The 12311-nt window shown below is 40.7% G+C and overlaps 1 long non-coding RNA gene across 8 annotated transcripts in view; it reads right to left on the bottom strand.

The window, feature by feature from the left end:
- Positions 1-232: 232 nt before the first annotated feature.
- Positions 233-12311, bottom strand: part of LOC112130070 (uncharacterized) — a 348783-nt gene continuing 336704 nt past the window's right edge. For all 8 annotated transcript variants that reach the window (XR_010140422.1, XR_010140420.1, XR_008509828.2 and 5 more), the window contains 4 exons: positions 11514-11600; positions 11019-11073; positions 2155-2272; positions 233-494 (listed from right to left, as the gene is read on the bottom strand). This is a non-coding gene — a long non-coding RNA (uncharacterized LOC112130070). The remainder of the gene's footprint in view (positions 495-2154; positions 2273-11018; positions 11074-11513; positions 11601-12311) is intronic.

Genomic DNA, 12311 nt, shown 5'->3' with positions numbered 1-12311 from the left:
GATAATGGTCCAGCTTGTCTGGACTCCATGTCCCCTCATCATGGGAGAAAGCATTTATTCCTTCTCTCTTTCACTCATTGCTACAACAGATATCAAGTAAGCATGTACATGCAGCACACTCTGCGTGGCAGGCACTGGATATTCCTGGGTGAACAAAAGATGCACAGTCATTCATGTCATGGTGATCACAATCAAGTAGGGTGGAGCAGACAATAAACAAAATAAACACAGATAAAACTGCAAATCCTGCAAGGTCTTATTGGATGCTAGAGATCAATAGTTCCACTAAAAATGTCTTAGACAGTAAAGAGATTTAAAAACTAAGACATAGGGTGGTTCCAACAGTGGTCCAGCAACTCAGTGATGCCACTAAGGACCCAGAGCTTTCTATCTTCTCAAGTTCCATCTTCAGCATGCTGGAAATTTCTACTTCAGTGGCTTTTTGAGATATTTTTCTAAAGACAGTTCCTTCTCCACAAGAAAATTAACAGCACCTGTTAGATAAAATTAAACATTAAATTATTTACAGAAAGTTGTTATTAGCCTGCACTTAACTTGCATCTCTTTGATGGGCTTAGTGTACAATGTTATCTTCCTAATGTTAATAGTGAAAGATCAGGCTGGGTGCGGTGTCTCACGCCTGTAATCAATCCCAGCACTTTGGGAGGCCGAGGCGGGTGGATCACGAGGTCAGGAGTTTGAGACCAGCCTGGCCAACATAGTGAAACCCCGTCTCTACTAAAAATACAAAAAATAATCTGGGTGTGGTGGCGCATGCCTGTAGTCCCAGCTACTCGGGAGGCTGAGGCAGGAGAATTGCTTGAACCAGGGAGGTGGAGGTTGCAGTGAGCCGAGACCACACCATTACACTCCAGCCTGGGTGACAGAGTGAGACTCCGTCCCAAAAATGATAATAATAATAATAATAGTGAAAGATCAGTGACCCATCCCACATTCATTTAAAGCATTTGTAATGTCTGTTCTCACACAGTTTGTTCAAGTAATGCTGTCTACACAGTCTGCACCAGAATGCAATATTGTGAAGAGAACTAGCCCCAATCCTTGTCTACATTCCTTTTCATTCCGTCCCAATGCCATCTCCTATTACAAGAAGCTTCACACATAGACACAGGAACACACTAGCCCATACACCCACACTCCAGTCACAGACTGTACAAGATCAGCCATAGTCACTGGTGTGCTTTGGGGTGCTCATACCTGTGTGCTGTCTGCTCTTAAAAGAAGACACTTGGGCAAGAGGCCCTCGCAGGCCCTGGAAGTAGGTTTTGGCCACTTGGACATAAAAGTCTGGGGTTCTAGCTTCCTAGAGGGATAGCCACTTTATGTCTTTAATGAACTCTAGGTGCCTTTCTATTTGTGGGCCCCATCTTCCATAAAATAAATCACAAGTTATGTCTTACAACTGTGTTGGTATAGAAATAAATATATTAATATGATGTCAGACATGTTTTCAACCTGAAAGTTCATTCTTTTTTTCTGATTTTAAAAGAAATTTGAACATTTTTGTGGCCCCTAACAGTAATAGGGGACCTTGGCACTCCACCTATTGTACCCAAAAGATAAATCTGCCTGCCCGGAGCTTAGTCTTGAAGAGGGAAGGAGTGTGTGCTCTAATTTGGCCTAGAGATTCCTTGCCCCATGGGAAGAGGCATAGCCAGAGCAGAGTTAGAATTCTGGACCCTTAAGTCACAGGGCTCGGATTTGGGGTTCCTCATCCACAAGGCTAATTTGGGGTTCCTCATCCACAAGGCTAAGGGTGTTACCGTTTCATAATAAACGTGCACTCAAGTGGGCAGTGAATTTTATTATTATGAAGAGCGTTGAATTAATACTTGTTCTGCATTTGTATTAGTAAAGATCCCATTCTGGTGGCTCTCCTCCATAAGACAACAGCTGGCTCTGAAAAATGAAAGAACTTCTAGGGAGTCAAAACAACATCTTGCAACTTCTAAATAACAATTTTTCCAGGTTCTTTGCTTCAGTGTTTCAAAAAAATAAATCTCAGGGTTTAGTTTGAGATTGGGAACTCTGTTACACTATTTTTTCTTGATATATTAGACAACACAGAATTAACCAAGAAGGCCAGGAGAAAACTTTGGGCACATGTGAAGTTCTATGAACCACCTCTCTTACCTCTAGTGTATACAGAGTGGACCAGGTGTTTAGTGTTATCCTCTGAAGTAGCTGTAGTTTGCTTCTCCTCTTCCCATTCAAATACTTTAAGCTGCTCAGTACTTCTCTCTGGAAAATACTGGGAGTGTGACCCCACCAGTTAGTAGAAGTAGGAGTGCCACAGGGCTGGGTGAGCTCAGAGCAGGAGCAGGAATGCCACCATCAGCCTGTGGGACTCTCCCCTTCTCACACCATCTTTCCATGTTCTGCCTATCATCCCACCTGTAAAGCATTAATAACTAGGACATCTTGTTTTCTTTCTCTGTTCCCACCCCACTCCATCCCTCCTAAATGGCTCTCAAATCTTCCATGTCTTCTTCATCTCAAAGCCAGTATCCCAGCTAAGGACCTCACTGTCTCTTACCCGAACTCTTGCAATAGACCCATTCCTGGTTTCCCTGACTCTGATCCTTCCCCTCCCTCCCTACATTTCCATATTAAATTGCAATAGGAGGGATCTCACATAAATCTGTGCTGCCAGGTACCTCTCCCAAGCTGGAGTTCAGGGAAATGTTTCAGTAGATATTAAATATATATTTTACCTTGCTCCCTTTGGTACAATCTTTTATTCTATTGTTTTTAGGGCGTGCAACAATTAAGTCCCTTCTCTCCCTGGTCCCAAAGACACTCTGATTTTATATTTTATTTTATTTATTTTATTATATTTTATTTTATTTTAATTTTATGAAGGAATCTAAGTCTGTCACCCAGGCTAGAGTGCAGTGGTGTGATCTCAGCTCACTGCAAGCTCCACCTCCCCAGTTCAAGTGATTATCCTGCCTCAGTCTCCCGAGTAGCTGGGATTACAGGTGCCCACCACCACACCTGGCTAATTTTTGTATTTTTGGTAGAGATGGGGTTTCACCATGTTGGCCAGGCTGGTCTCGAACTCCTGACCTCAAGTGATCCAACCGCCTCGGCCTCCCAAAGTGCTGGGATTACAGACATGAGCCACCACACCCAGCCCTATCTGTCTTTTTAATTTCAGTGAGGAAAAAAGGACCCCTCTTATAGCAAGAGGCATAGGCCCCTCAAAGAATTTAATTACCCTTTACTTCCTATCAAATACAATGACAAAAACCATTTAGATATCATCAGCACTATGTTCAGTCCTCATCTGGAGACTTGAGACTTTGGTGGTAACACCTCTATAGTAGACACCCAGAGAGAGCCCATGCCTAGGGTTAGGTATCTGTTGGGAATTCCCAGGCTGTCATTCAAGCTAACAGAGGGAACTCTTTTCATTATATTTCTTAAGGTAGGGTTTTGGGGAAGGGATGGAATCCACGACCTTTGTCCATTAAAAAGGTCTATAAAATATTTTGCATTTCGTTCCTCGTGCAAAGTACCTGCACATGTTTTATTCCTCTTATTGAACATGCAAATAACTATCAAGAAGGACTAAGAGAAGTCTATTACTCTCCACTGTTCTGTAATAAACAGGAAAACTAGTCACATTGAGAATTGAGAGGTGACAGCGTGCTGGCAGTCCTCACAGCCCTCGCTAGCTCTCGGCGCCTCCTCTGCCTGGGCTACCACTTTGTTGGCACTTGAGGAGCCCTTCAGCCCATGGCTGCACTGTGGGAGCCCCTTTCTGGGCTGGCCAAGGCAGGAGCCCACTCCCTCGGCTTGCAGGGAGGTGTGGAGGGAGAGGCGTGAGCGGGAACCGGGGTTGTGTGCGGCGCTTGCGGGCCAGCTGGAGTTCAGGGTGGGCGTGGGCTTGGCGGGCCCCGCACTTGGAGCAGCCAGCTGGCCCTGCCGGCTCTGGGCAATGAGGGACTTAGCACCCGGGCCAGGGGCTGCGGAGGGTGTACTGGGTCCCCCAGCAGTGCCAGCCCACCAGCGCTGCTCTCGATTTCTCGCTGGGCCTTAGCTGCCTTCCTGCGGGGCAGGCCTTGGGACTGCAGCCCACTATGCCTGGGCCTTCCCCCGCCTCCGTGGGTTCCTGTGCAGCCCGAGCCTCCCCAACTAGCGCCGCCCCCTGCTCCAGGGCGCCCAGTCCCATCCACAGCCCAAGGCCTGAGGAGTGCCAGCGCATGGCACAGGACTGGCAGGCAGCTCCACCTGCAGCCCCAGTGCAGGATCCACTGGGTGAAGCCAGCTGGGCTCCTGAGTCTGGTGGGGCCTTGGAGAACCTTTATGTCTAGCTCAGGGATTGTAAACACACCAATCAGCACCCTGTGTCTAGCTCAGGGTTTGTGAGTACACCAATTGACACTGTATCTAGCTGCTCTGGTGGGGCCTTGGAGAACCTTTATGTCTAGCTCAGGGATTGTAAACACACCAATCAGCACCCTGTGTTTAGCTCAAGGTTTGTGAGTGCACCAATCGACACTCTGTATCTAGCTGCTTTGATGGGGCCTTGCAGAACCTGTGTGTCGAAACTCTGTATCTAACTAATCTGATGGGGACATGGAGAACCTTTGTATCTAGCTCAGGGATTGTAAATGCACCAATCACCGCCCTGTCAAAACAGGCCACTCGGCTCTACCAATCAGCAGGATGTGGGTGGGGCCAGATAAGAGAAGAAAAGCAGGCTGCCCGAGCCAGCATTGGCAACCCGCTTGGGTCCCCTTCCACACTGTGGAAGCTTTGTTCTTTCACTCTTTGCAATAAATCTTGCTACTGCTCACTCTTTGGGTCCACGCTGCTTTTATGAGCTGTAACACTCACCTCAAAGATCTGCAGCTTCACTCCTGAACCCAGTGATACCACAAGCCCACCAGGAGGAAAGAACAACTCCAGACGCGCTGCCTTAAGAGCTGTAACACTCACTGCAAAGGTCTGCAGCTTCACTCCTGAGCTAGCGAGACTACAAACCCACCAGAGGGAAGAAACTGTGAACACATCCGAACATCAGAAGAAACAAACTGCAGACATACCACCTTAAGAGCTGTAACACTCACCGCGAGGGTCCGCGGCTTCATTCTTGAAGTCAGTGAGACCAAGAACCCACCAATTCCGGACACAACATGGTGTTGCCAGGTGCCATCAGCACCTATTTGGGAAGTTTCTTGGGGATTCCCACACAACAGTTATAAACACATTTTTGACTTTGCATTTAAATGTTTTATTGGCAAACAGATAAATTAGAGGGTGAAATTATTCCTACTACGGAAAGATGCTTCACAACAGCAAAAGATCACAAGGATACGTTCTATGGCATTTACTCAAGTTTTGTTTCCACATCACTAAATAATTCAGAGGAGAAAAAACTAAAATGGGGAGTGTTCTAGGCCACTGTTGATAACATATCTATCCATCAAAAATGAAATTGTAATGACAAAGGACATTAGTATGTCAATGGTTATTTAGTTTATATTTTATAATTTTTATTTCTTTAGACAGAAAGCTAAGCACTTGATAACCCTATTAAATCTTTTTCATGCTCTTTCTTGCCTACCCGATATATAAGATGTTTCATCCTGCATGTTCCTTCAACTTTATTTCTTTTTGCTCTCTGACTTACTCAAACTCTATTTTACCTTCAAACTCATTTCTGAACTATTTCCTGTGCTTGCCTTGCTCTACACTCCATTCCCACCTCTCCCCAGTCTATCACCTGACAAACTCATACTCCTGTAAGACTCAGATTGGGCCTCACTGCTCCATAGGCACTCTTCTGACTTCCCTTGGGCTTACTGAAGTCCCCTTCTTGCACACTTCCTTTATGCCTTCCATATACCTCTGTTAGAGCACAGATAACATGGAACTCTTGGTAACCTCTCCCACTAGATTACAAGTTTTTTGAGGACCAGAGTTGGCTTCCTCTTTTCATAACCAGTGTGCCGGTGTTCAACACCTCCTCATGAATCACTCCAGTTCAAATCCTGCCTCTTCCATGATATGTTATCCAACCTCAGCAGTCTAGAATACTCCCTTACATTCCTACTCTCCAAAACAAATGAAACTTCCATAGCACTTGTTTATATTTTGCTTTGTGAACAGCTCTTTTCAAGGAAATGTGCAACACACAGTCCTTATCTTTTAACCACAATATTAGATATATCAAAATAGTTAGAATACTATGGACACTCCTAGGATTGGGCCACACTAAATAGTGGCTATTTCATAAGTGCTTGCTCAGCCTAATGGAATTAGTGTGAAAGAACAAATAGCAGGGTCTGGCATTGTGGATATATGCTGTTTGCAGAGCATCCTTGCTATTGGAAAAGCCTATATATTATAACTTATGGCCTTGTGGCTTTTGTGGAATCATCAAATATTTTTCATGATTATATAACAAAATTAAGTTTGAAAAAAGCAATCCCTAAAGGACAAAAGCAAACTAAAACAAGTAAAGCCAACTAGACATTGCTTTATGGCATAACCATACACACAGAAACTATTTTAATTGTCTTAAGAAGACAAAACTGACTCTCTCTCTCTCTCTATATATATATATATATATACTCAGTGGGATTTTCTCTAATGATACTAAGAAATTCAAACACACACACACACACTCTCTCACTCTCTCTCTTTTTCAGTAATCATATTATTGATAGTGCTATTGGAATTGTTATTCTAAGATTCATCCATTGGGAATTCCTCAGCCTTCAAAAAGAAAAAAATATGTAACATAGATTAGATTAAGCAAAAATTCTATAGTCTTAAATTTGATTTTGAAGTATTAGTATGACCTCATGATAATTTCATCTTTAAAAAAAAAAAAACTATTTACTACCTCTGCCCACTGAAACATGTCTAAAAACAAAGGTCAACCCAGGATCAATGTGTATTCCCTAAATGCCACTAAGAAATGACTGACATCAGGTCTGGGAAGGAAATGTACAAAATGAGCCTGGATCTTCATGTACCATAGAGAAAAGATAACATCAAAGACCATTGAAAGTGTGTAGAAAGGACTCAGGAGCCATCCTGAGGAGCCTCTTACTGGCCAGAGATGGGTCAATTTAAATATCAGTAAAGATAATGGCAATAGATTGAAAGACATCAGATATATTTAAATTTCTTAGTTAATAATGGCTATAGAAATAAAAACAATTGGCCATTTTTGACCAGCGAGTTATTTAACTATTTTGAAAACTGGTAAATAAAGAAAAAACATTAAGCATTTATTCTGACTTTTCTATATGACCAATACTTCAAGTCAACCAAGTAATGTATGAGAATTTTCTCTTTATGGAAGGATTCCAGGTAACAAATTTAAAGAGTATGATAGAATTATAATATCACCTTTTTGCTACTCCTAATGATATAGTGTATCTAAATAATAATCATCAATTACTGCTGACTTCATGAAAAGGGAGACAATTAGACATTTTCTATGCCCTAATAGAAGCTCACAGCACCATTTATGAAGTTGACTTGCCAAATGAATCAAAGGTGAATGTGATTGAGCCTCTAGATCCAACTAATAATTTGCAGAAAACACATGGGACAGAAAAGCATGATACGTGAAACCACGAGGATCCAATTAGCAAATTCTGACGGGGAAATTCTACAGGAAAACAATGTGTTTAAAAAACAAAAGAGTAAGAGGAAAATTGAATCTATACATTAAAGGAAATTTAAATGACATATCAACCAATTTTAGTGTATGGAACTTATTTTGATGCTGATTTGAAGATATTTTATAAATGTATCAAAATTATAAGATAATCAGAGATATCTGTATACAGAGATTTAATATTAAGGAACTATCATTAGGTAGGATAATGATATTCTGCTCATTCGCAGAATAATATTTCTATTTTAAAGATAAGGAATTAACATTTTACAGATGAAATAAGATGAGGCCCGAGATTCATTTGAAATAATCCAGGTAATTGTGGAAATGGATAGGGGTGCAGATGAAGCAAGAATGTCCATGTGTTGATAATTGTTTAAGAAGGAAATTGGTATATGGAGGCTTATTATGCTATTCTCTATATTTTTGAATGTGCTAAATAGTCTACAATGAAGTGTTTTTGAAAAAGATAATGAATAGCTAATAGGGTATTAGAAGGGCCAGAAAACAAAAGCATAAGACCCAACTTCTAGCAATAACGCAAAATTAAGTATCAGAAACACTTTCGTAAGGAAAACACTGCAGCCACCACTAAGCATCATTGAAGTCATCTGCTCTTACAGCAGAGCGAGAGACAGAAAGAGCCACTGCCAGAGAGCAAAAGCATACTCTCCACTCACTCCCTCTCAGAAACTTTTGAGGAAAAATCTGCGGCAGATGCCTGTGGTTATCAGAGCCTTTGCCATAGCTTCAAGGGAGTCTGGGAAAGAGGGGAAAGTGATCATCTAGTATTTTCTGTTCCAATTACAAGGTTTCCTGTCCCATCCCCACTGCAAAGAATCAAAATGAGAGCAATTCCAAAAATACAGAAAATAATTCAGACATCAAAAAGCAAAATTGAATGAACAATATTTACCTCCCTGGGCAAGTAGGAACCTCCCTGAGTTTCAGTTTCCTCACCTGGCAAATGATTAAACAACACCATTCTCCCAAGATTTCTTTGAGGACTGAAAGCAATAATGTGTCTATTAAACAGCACAACACAAAAGGTCACTCAGCAATCTTTCCTTCCTCCCAGTTTTTTTTCCCTCTTCCCTTCCTTCCTTTCCATTTAATTTCCTATCTCACTTCAGTTTCTATGTTCTTTGTGTTTTCAGGATAATATTCTATTTACTTAAGGGACACAAAGTAAATAAATGTTTTTGAAACTGAATTGGATTGAAATGGATCCAGATTTTCACAGGAAAAAAAAGTTTCCTTTACACTTAGTTCTCCTTACACACCTGGCTTTGCAGGAAAAGAAATTAGCATTTGGAAACACACATCTGCCTCAGCCACAGGTGAGGTATTAATGCATTCCCACATGTCCCAAATCCTCGATCTTTGATCAGTATGACGGGAACTTTCATTGTCCAATAAAGCAAGGGACCGACTCTTTGTTTCATTCAAGTCAGTATTTCTTCTAACGGAAACTCACCCCAGGACGAAACAGCCCTGCATTTCCAGCAGCCTCTGGAGTGTCAGGTGGCCCTTCAGCCTTTGAATGCCGTGGGCTGGATTGACTCAACCATGGTTAGCTGACTTTTATTTCTTTTCTTCCTTCCTGCTTATTCAATATCATCAACCAGAGAGAAGGAGCTCTGTGTCATAAAAGCGACCACAGCTGAGCTGATCTCGCCCTATGCCAGTGCACGTGGTAATTTTGGAAGGGCCCTGGGATATCTGACCTTATGACTGTAAGAAAGTTTTGTGATTAATGGTGATTTTTATCTTCAGACTTCAAAGATTGACTCATGCAGAGAATGAGCAATCTATAGGTCAGACATCCTACATCCCAGTTATTTTCTTTCTTCAGTCAAGAATTGGGAGAACTAAACACTGACCAGCTGTAAAAGACATCTATCCTGTCTGCAGAAAAGCCTATTTAATGGGCCCCTGAGGGGAATTGTTTAAAATAATGCTATGCAATTTCTCCAAGAGTTTCTGCTGGAAAAAAAAAAAAATGAACAAATAGAAAATTTAACGCCTAAATGATCGATACTTTATTCATGAAGCAAGGTTATTCTCTTGCCTTTTTCTCTTGTGGATGAGGTATTTTGCAGGTACTTTAAGAAGTCAACCTACCTTTTATTCAGCAATGTATCAAATATTTATTGTGGGTTTTCTTATAAGATACAGTACAGGTCCAGGGGGTTATAAGGGCAGAAATAAATGGTGCTCAGCACTGAAGGATTTTAATAATAATAATGTTAGCAATGCCAATCATAACCTCTAATGCATCTACTAAGCTTTACTTTTTACAGTGCTTTCATATATCCTGTCATTTTAATAATTATTATAATTTATTATAATGTGATAACTTTTTAACATCATTTTAGCATTATATTTTATTTCATCTCATCTTCTAGTTGATAATATAAGATGCTTAGCCCATTGTGTGCCCAGAAGTACAGTAAGTGCTTACTTATCTTGGACAATAGGTTCTTGGAAACTGGAACTTCAAGTGAAAGAACACATAACGAAAATAGCTTTACTATAGGCTAACCGATGTAAACAAGAGTTAAGTTGCTACAGCATATTTCTGGTCACCAAAAAAAAAAAAATCACCAAACTTCTAAAGAAAGACCCAAACACTTCTAATATTGAAATAAACATCAAAATAACTTTGAAAGGAATGTGAGCTACATGTACACTTAAGAAAGGTTAACAAAAACAAGTAAGATAATAATTTACCCACTTATTCAAGTTCAGAAGTTCAAGTGGCCAGAGTCAATTCTGGTAGCTTAGGGTACCAGGCTGGAACCAGCCCCAGACAGGTCACCATTCCCACTGCAGGGCCCACTCATACATAGCAACACTCACTCACAGTGGGACCAGTGAGACACACTGATTCATCTAACGGACACAGCTTTGGGTTTTGGGAGGAAACCAGACATGGGGGGGACATGCAAAGTCCACACACACAATGACTTCAGCTAGGAATCCATTTTTTTTCTCATCAATATTATAAGGAAATTACATTGAACTTAAATGACATTATTCATGGACCTGCTTTGTAAGCTTAAGAAATAGTAGAACCCCCCCTTACCCAGATATCTTGTTCCCTTAGGTATAAGGAATTTAAAACTGCATTTGCATATTTACATCAAACACTTGTCACATAGCTGGGCTTTCTGTTTTGTGTAGCCAGGAGGATTTCATAACTTAATGAATAATCCAAACAACAACTGCCTATTTTACGTTGACTTAGTTTCCTCTTTCCTTTGTGTACACAGGTAGAAAAGGCTTGGACTACATGTTTGGTTTGAAGTTTGAAAATCTCAGTCTTTCCCCAATGATCAAAAATACTTACCTCCCTCCCTTGTCTTACAATCATCTAAGCTGCCTTCTTGAATTGACTCCCACACCTGTTCATCATAGAAGGAAAAAATAAAAGCAAATGCCATATAAAATCTCTCTTCTTCAACAAGGTCTTCTGTTTTGAAATACTGAAACAGTTCCTGTTCTATTACCTCACCAGCTGTGGCCTTTTATCTCCTAAAGGGAATAGCTGACGTCTTACCAGTCAAAGTCACTGTGCTTACGGACACCATAAATATCTCCTTTAAATCCTACATGATAAATTTCCCTCTGATTGGTAAAGCAGATACTGTAACATGCAAAGGGGGAGCGGGAGAGGCTTTGATGATGTTAAAGTAAGCCCCTGGAGATATCCCAGCTCTTCCTCCAGAATTTTACTTTCCAACAACTGGAGTCAACAAATACGGTAGAAAATGTCTGGATTATCTACTGCCATTATTTTTTTTTAAACTGGTTTTCAATGATGGGCAACCTAAAATTTACTCACACAGAACACAAAACAGTTGAATTTGTTAAAAGTCCAAATGGGAATGTGCTTCTTCTACAAATCACAATATGCTTTCTAGACCACAACCTAAAAAGGAAAGAAAAAAAATCCTGTGAATAAAAAATAAAACAAGGACTTTCAGTTTTCTACATGCATTTGAAATGACTTTATCTCTGACTCATGTTCTACTTTATTTTTGATTCTTGGGAAGACCTGTTCCTATACTGTAATTTTTTTTTAATAACAAGTTTCCATTTGTAACTATTAGTTGGTCTTTCCACAAAATTGATTTGCTGGAAAGGACTGAGAAGAGAAAGAGCACTCCTGGATCAAATGGAACCGGTGAGCATGGAAGTCCTTGAACTTGACCAAGCATTGTCAGTTCTCATAGTCTGACCAAAAAAAAAACTAGATTATTTTGTGTGTTTTTCTTGGTGCTCCTAATGTAAGTTTATTAAAATGAGAAAAAAACAAAACAAACAAGTAGACTGTAGTTGTAAGAGAAAAAAGGTGAAAATAAATTATTTTGGTGTTTTTTATTACATGGAACTTTATTGTAGGATATAGATTTAAGATAATTTTTTGTTTGTTTATTTTATTTTTATTTATTTATTTATTGAGATGGAGTTTTGCTCTTGTTGCCCAGGCTGTAGTGCAATGACACAATCTCGGCTCACCACAACCTCCGCCTCCCTGGTTCAAGCAATTCTCCTGCCTCAGCCTCCCGAGTAGCTGGGATTACAGGCATGCACCACCACGCCCGGCTAATTTTGTATTTTTAGTAGAGACAGGGTTTCT

Source organism: Pongo abelii, chromosome 1 (assembly GCF_028885655.2).
Source record: "Pongo abelii isolate AG06213 chromosome 1, NHGRI_mPonAbe1-v2.0_pri, whole genome shotgun sequence".
Classification (NCBI taxonomy): domain Eukaryota; kingdom Metazoa; phylum Chordata; class Mammalia; order Primates; family Hominidae; genus Pongo; species Pongo abelii.
The sequence above is the reverse complement of the archived record's forward strand: the minus strand, read 5'-3'. Positions and strand labels throughout refer to the sequence as shown.